This window comes from Chanodichthys erythropterus, chromosome 2 (assembly GCF_024489055.1).
Source record: "Chanodichthys erythropterus isolate Z2021 chromosome 2, ASM2448905v1, whole genome shotgun sequence".
In the NCBI taxonomy this organism is placed as follows: Eukaryota; Metazoa; Chordata; class Actinopteri; order Cypriniformes; family Xenocyprididae; genus Chanodichthys; species Chanodichthys erythropterus.
In genome coordinates, this window is record NC_090222.1 from 3,825,681 (window position 1) to 3,833,848 (window position 8,168).

Below are 8,168 nucleotides of genomic sequence, written 5' to 3' on the forward strand. Positions count from 1 at the left end.
TTAATATCTGGTGCTACTTGATGGAGTTTATGATATCGTGTATCCTAACAAGTTGTTCAGGGTCTTTGCCCTGCAGCATTAAACGATCCACCATCATACTTCGCAGTGGGGATGAGGTGCTTTCTACATGGCTATATATGTTTCAGTTTACACCAAAAAGCTTTTCCAAAAAGCTTTATTTTGGTCTCATCTGACCATTAAAACCCAGTCCCATTGAAAGCTCCAGTAACGCCTGGCAAACTGTAGGTGCATGAGATTCCTATTTGATGTCACTAAAAGCTTTTTTATTGCAACCTTACCGAACAAGTTCTGGTTATATCGGTGAGGTCATATCATAGTTTTGGAAACTTTCTGACCCCAAGACCCAAGCAGCACCTGCAATTCTCCAGCTGTGATCCTTACAGTTTGTTTGGCGACTCCAACCATCCATGTGGGGCCAATAAAGACACACAAAAGTATAATTTTTGCCCAGATATTGGAAATGAGTACTTTAACTATTAAACTATTATCTTATAGCTGTTTTATGATTTCTGCAGCTCAGCAACCTTTTGTCACACATCATTACTGTATTCTCAGGTCTTTCCCATAATGATGGATGACTATTGGAATCTGGCACTTCATATTTAGAGCCCAGTGAAACAGGAAGTCATGACTTGTCACTTAAGTGTTCCTGATCACTAAGGTGAACTTAAAAACATCCCATATGAATGGGAATATACTTAGTATTAAACTTAGGAATATAATTAACTAGTTCAATTTTTACTCATTGGAATTTGTAGGGTTGTCAATAATTTTGGCACATATTTTTGAGATTCCACATTTATATGTTGTGTAAATCAAATTCAGTTAAAGGTTTTTTATTGTTGTGAGCATTTTGAATGAAAGACTAAGAGGAGAAATGGCAAAAACAAATTTTCAGTCAGTTTTGCTCATATTTACCAAAGGTGCCAATATTTATGGACCCTGCTGTAAGTCCTACTTAACTCTTTACCCACCAGTTGCCAGCCACCGCCAGCATCTTTGATAATTTTCACAAAATTTTAATGGCCCCCAGAATATTTTGTTGTATGAATATCTGAACATTCAATATATCAAAAAGAAAGAACAGCCTCTGCTTTTTAAAAAAATGTTTTATTCTAGCTTGATGCATTCTTTTCTATTAACACTTAAATGTGGGTTAGTTTCATAAAAAAAGCAACATTTTGAACAAAAAGCTGGGAAAATCATGTTTTTTCCCCCCAAAGACTACAACATTCTTTTATCACTTGTTTCTGCTCCTTTTTTGCCTGTGTTTTGATCCAGAGATTCAGTACTCTTTCAGAAGATGTGTAATTGTGCTCCCTACCATATAAACATTCTGTCAATTCTGTCAATGGCAGGAAAAGAGTTAATAGAGTCACAAAAGCACTCTAAAATTCAGCTAATTGCATTTAATATAAACTTACACTATAATACATTTAGGCCTGTGTTGTACATTTTACATTCAGTTTGCACTTAAAGGTGCAATATGTAGAATTTTCTGTCCACTAGAGGTCGCTAGAGGCCTATTCAAAACAAAGGTGTAGCTTGATGACGGCAAGTTTGAGCGCGGAATCTTGGGACATGTGCTCGTCATCTCACAGCCAGTGGAAACAATCGGGATAGGACTCGGGAAGAAATCATGTTCATGGATGCGATTAATAACGTTACTGTAGTATGAAGCAGAGCAGGACAGAGTGTTGTGGAGTTGAACGAGGAGCTGGAGCGATTGATCAACACACGCCTCACGAGCAGCGGGACCTTTATTATGACACAGTCGCTGGCGCCGCTTCCGCTTTTCCGGTCATGAGTATGAGGTAACGCAGCTCTGTTTATCATATTAGATACATTTGAGAGTCTTGAAAATTATGTTATAACGTTACTCTGTGCGTTCGCTCGGCGGCTGCTGTGACACACTGTTGCACACTGCAGTAAGATAGATCGATTTTAGAATATCATATTAAATACTGGATGGCTTGTACTGATAAATGGCATGAAAATCATTTTAAAACGTATTGTATGATGGAGAAAATGTTGTATTACTGTTACTAAAAATAAAGCTGCATCTGATTATGCTATGTTAGCTACTTGACAAAATAGCGTTTCTCTCTGAGGCATGGTACTCGCAAAAAATCAAGAAAATTAGATTTAAACAATAAGACTAAACGTGTTGAGCTTATATTACAATAATTAATTTTCTGTCAATAAATATATCAAAACAGTTGTTCCCTTGTCTATTAAAACATGTAATATATTAAAGCGTCTTTGTTGTTTCCATGGTTTCTACAAAATAAAACTGGAAACCGAGGATAACGCGGGTATGACGCCATTTACAGGCGACTCCTCACACGTCCCGGAGCCTTGGGTAAAATTGCAATTTTCTCATGATTTACAAATAGTTGGAAACATTTGGGATATTGTAAGTACTCAAGTGAACAAAATATACAACACTGGCCTAGTGGTTTTTGGATATTTTACTGCAAAAATATTACATATTGCACATTTAAGTATATTCTCTCTAAGTATATTACTTCAGTACTAAATCTTTTTTAAAAGTATGTCCTTTTTCACAAGGGTAATGCTCATAGCTTTAAAACTCGAGTTATGGGCTTGAGCAACTATTTCTAAAAGTCTCACTTCCCTCTCATTTCAGAAGTAGTTTAGGTGTAACTGTACAGTTGGCGAATGTGATTTTGCAAGTATGACATGTTCCTATCAACATCCTTGTTGGTCCAGAACATCATTCCAGCCAAACAAGCAGAACTCACATTTAGGATCTTGAGGCTTCAACAGCATTTATATTAACTGCTGATTTTTAGGGTTAGGACTGTTTCCTTAACAGGAATGTTGTATAGTGCCTTTCAGAAACACATGGACACTTCGCTCTGCATGACAAGAAACATTTGGATCTGAAAAAAAAAGAAAAAAAAAAAAAGAACTACACAACAATAAAGGTAAAAGAGACAGAAGAAACAAGTACAACAAAATAAGGGACAAATTGATTGCAATCACAAGAACTGAGTCAGCATGCATAAACATTTCAATAACAGGGACAGGGAGTAAACAGATGTGTCTTTAATTGAGTTTTAATGTTGGGAAGATCTGGAATTTCACAGAGATGTTGGGAGAGTGAATTCCAGCCTCTAAAGGTCGTAGCCCTGCTAAACGCACCACCCAAGATGAACTTGGCAACCACTAAGAAATGCATCGAAAGACTAAAGATGAATCACATCAGATAAGCTCTGAGGCATGAGACAATAAAGGGCTTTAAATGGTCATTAGAATTTTGTATTTGCGATAATCAACCTGGTGCCAGTGGAGTAGCCTATGGGATAGATACGTTTATTTTTTGTGCGTGTTAAGGTGTGGTCACATCAGAGACATTTCAGCAAAATTTAGCAGGCAAAAAGGTCCATTGTTAGTAGTGATGTATGAAGCACAGCTCACACAGAAGTCACTTTCAAACCAAACCGTTTTCTGTTGGTTAATGCGGCGAATTCATGTGACAGAAAGTTGAACATGAGTGACAACTTTTTTGCCTTCACGTGAAACTCCTGAACATATGAAAGCAAATTTCCACCACATAAGAAAACAAAAAACATGCTTCGGTAAATCAAAAGTCATAATTATGAAATAAAAAGTTGAAATTATGACGCACAGAGTTATATTGATGAGATAAGTCGAAATTATTAGATGAAAAGTTGTAATTGTGACAAAAAGTTGAAATTATGACAAAAATAGAAATTATGACACACTGTCATTATTTTTTATTTTTATAATGACAAAAATGAGAAATTATGACATACTAAGTCAACTATGACAAAAAGTTGAAATTATTACAAAAAGTCGAAATTATGACAAAAGTAGAAATTATGACATACTAAGTCATTTTTCATTTTTATTGACAAAAAGTTTCAATTATGAGATAATATTGAAATTATGACAGTTATTATGACTTTCTGTTTTTAGCATGTCATAATTTGGACTTTTCATCTCATGAATATTACTTAGTGTGTAATAATTAGACTTTTTATCTCATAATTGTGATTTACTAATGCATGATCATTGTGGAATGTTTGCATGCTAGTAATTTCCAGACTAGTCCGGGTCGTTCAAAGAATCATTTAGTTGTGGACACTGACACGATAACTGTTAGTGTTTGTCATTCTCAGTCCTTTAGGTATTTGTGAATATTCAAACAGTTGTCCACATTCCCCATTTGTGCCAACATGGGAAAAAAGAAAGAAGAAGATTTCAATTGCCAGTTTAGTAGCGGCCTTATGAACAAAGGTGGATATGGAGCGGAAATAATCCAGAATCCTTTCCACGGATCTGACTGAATACGCCACCATTTAAACTAGGACAGCATGACATTGAAAGCCTCAAACCCTTTGGATGCTGTTTATATGTTTTACAGCAGTGCCTTAAATATCTCAAGGTAAATAAGTTCTTTTATTTCCATCCAATTAAGCACTTTGTCTAAGTTTATATTTGCAGCTTAATGGCCTTTAAGTGAACGACTTACATTTGTGTTTGCTTTTTTCAAGTCACATAAAACTTGACTGTGGTCCATGTAACCACTAGCTGTTTCACAGCAATGCTTCTTGTTTTGACACACTAGCTGTGTTACAAAACCTAGTAAGTTTTCTACATAGGCAGCATTTTAAGGAATCATCAGCACACATCCTCACATGAAGGCTGCTCCAGAAAGACGGCAGGAAAACTATTCTGACCATTAAAGAATGATAATACTGACTACAGCAGGGATGCCCAAATGTTTTTGCCAGTCAAAATCACTTTAACCCGAAATATTTAAAGTATCCATGAAATTTAAAGTTAATATGTCAATATTTTTTTCAATAACTTTTTAGTAGGCCTTAATGTTTTTAATTTTGATTGTTTTAAAATTATTTAAATGTTGTATATATTTTTTTATTTTTATGATTTAATTAATTATTACATTTTTGTGCTTTAATTATTATCAGACAACAGACATGTTGAGAAGAAGTGGGCTACCACTTTTATAAGCAATCAAAGCCTATGATTTTTTGCCTTGCGGACAATAAAATGTGTGAAAAAATCCTGTAGATTCACATTAAAAGTGGAGCCAGAGGCATATCTAATGTCTAGAATGTTCCCAGGTGGGGTCTTTTATAGCCGTACTGAAGGCAACAATGCAATTCAGCTCAGATTTTCAAAATAAATAAAAGGAAACAAGAACGTTTAAACTGTCAACTCATTGAAGTGAATTCTATGACAAAAATTGTTTCAGTCACTCAGTATTTATTTTTAATAATGTTAAAATGGTGTAATAATCATGAATTTGATTATGTACTTATCCATTTTGTTGCGAGTGCCGGGAGCTTGCCGAGAGAGCCTGCCCACGTGCTCTTCTGATTGGCTGTGATTTTTGATTGACTTTATCAAGTCTCATAGTCGCGCCTGGTGTGGCGTTCATAAGGACATGGTCTTAGGCTACGTTCACACTGTCAGTCCAAATCTGATTATTTGTGTATCTGATTGGAATCTGATCTAAAATTGTGTATCTAAGATCCGATTTGTGTGTCCATGCCGCTCTTTCGTTTTCCGGAATATCTGCATTTCCAGAAATCCGATCAGAGCGGTCAGACCGAAATGGATTTAGAGAAATGCGATTTGAATAGGATTTCAAACCACATATGAATGTAGCTCGAAATGGATTTGTAAATGGATTTGTTTTTTTGCCATACACACATGCTAAATCTGATCGTATTTCAATCGGATATGCAAAAAAATCGGATTTGGAATGACAGTCTGAATGAGGCTTTTGATGCCTTGGGTAGACCATCCACTCCAACTGTCAGTTTGCTGTGGGCTTTGACAATGAGCTGGATGAAACACCTACTTTTCTAGATCCAATCAATTCCTAGCGGAAAATAACAAGCCATGACATCCATCAAAATAGTAAAGTACACCTCTTGTGTGTATATATATACACCCCCATGTTTCTCATGTTCTTTGTCTGGTGTTGTCCTATTTAGACATATTGTGTGCATTTGTTTTAGTTCTTGTTGTTCCCTGGTATGGATTATCCTGTTCATTGCTTGGATTCTTGTGTTCTCGGCCTGTATTTACCTCTGTTGTTTTGTTTAAATAAACTCTTAAACTTCATCACGTTGGGTACTATTTTCGAAAACAGCCATGTTACAGAACACCAGACCACACATGGATCCAGCAGTGAGACTTATGAGTTTCCAACAAGGAGATTGCAGTATAGAGGACTTTGTACTGGACGTCACCGAGCTGGCTCATTTGACAAACTTGGACATGGTATGTCTCATGATTTTTTTTAGAGGGGGACTATCCTAGCCACTCAGTTCAGTCATGCCACTACATGACCCTCATTGGACATTTTATATTGCCTTTTCACTGCAACTGAGCGGCTCAGCATTTACTGTGGGAGTTGCAGCGGAGGAACACAACATTCCTGCTGTACAAGCCATACCAGCCAAGATGGCCGCCAAGCTTAGATTATGTTAAACAAGTGCAATTTAACCACAATGAACAATGTTTTTCCCTCAGGTACTTACATTTGAAAAGGGCCGTATCGCTGCTTTCCACCATATTCAAATATGACGAATCCTCTCCTGTGGCCTCATGGGATAGTAAAGAGTCCATCGTATGCCTACTACAGAATTTGGGCGGAAGCAGTAGGTAATCCGGGTACTTCTGTTTTTTGAATACTACGAATTCGGATATACTATTCACCTCGCATACTTTTTTCCCCGCATACTATATAGTAGGGAAGTGTGCAATTTCAGATGCAGTGCGTCTTCAGCCCTCATGGCCGCCAAGCCAGAGTCTTTAGCCATCATGGCCGCTACACTAGAGTCTTCAGCCGTCATGGCCACCAAGTCAGAGTCTTCAGCCGTCATGGCCGCTACGCCAGAGTCTTCAGACGCCATGGCCACCACGGCCGCCAAGCCAAAGACTTCAGCCGTCATAGCCGCCAAACCAAGTCTTCAGCCGCCATGGCCACCAAGCCAGAGTCTTCAGCCGTCATGGCCGCCAAGCCAGAGTCTTCAGCCGTCATGGCCACCAAGCCAGAGTCTTCAGCCGTCATGGCTGCCAAGCCAGAGTCTTCAGCCGTCATGGCCGCTACGCCAGAGTCTTCAGCCGTCATAGCTGCCAAGCCAGAGTCTTCAGCTGTCATGGCCACCAAGCCAGAGTCTTCAGCCGTCATGGCCACCAAGCCAGAGTCTTCAGCCGTCATGGCCGCTAAGCCAGAGTCTTCAGCCGTCATGGCCGCCAAGCCAGAGTCTTCAGCCGTCATGGCCGCTAAGCCAGAGTCTTCAGCCGTCATGGCCGCCAAGCTAGAGTCTTCAGCCGTCATGGCCGCCAAGCTAGAGTCTTCGGCCGTCATGGCCGCTAAGCCAGAGTCTTCAGCCGCCATGGCCGCTAAGCCAGAGTCTTCAGCCGTCATGGCCGCCAAGCTAGAGTCTTCAGCCGTCATGGCCGCCAAGCCAGAGTCTTCAGCCGTCATGGCCGCCAAGCCAGAGTCTTCAGCCGTCATGGCCGCCAAGCCAGAGTCTTCAGCTGTCATGGCCGCCAAGCCAGAGTCTTCAGCCGTCATGGCCGCCAAGCCAGAGTCTTCAGCCGTCATGGCCGCTAAGCCAGAGTCTTCAGCCATCATGGCCGCCAAGCCAGAGTCTTCAGCCGTCATGGCCGCCAAGCCAGAGTCTTCAGCCGTCATGGCCGCTACGCCAGAGTCTTCAGCCGTCATAGCCGCCAAGCCAGAGTCTTCAGCCGTCATGGCCGCTAAGCCAGAGTCTTCAGCCGTCATGGCCGCCAAGCCAGAGTCTTCAGCCGTCATGGCCGCCAAGCCAGAGTCTTCAGCCGTCATGGCCGCCAAGCCAGAGTCTTCAGCCGTCATGGCCGCCAAGCCAGAGTCTTCAGCCGTCATGGCCGCTACGCCAGAGTCTTCAGCCGTCATAGCCGCCAAGCCAGAGTCTTCAGCTGTCATGGCCACCAAGCCAGAGTCTTCAGCCGTCATGGCCACCAAGCCAGAGTCTTCAGCCGTCATGGCCGCCAAGCCAGAGTCTTCAGCCGTCATGGCCCCTAAGCCAGAGTCTTCAGCCGTCATGGCCGCCAAGCCAGAGTCTTCAGCCGTC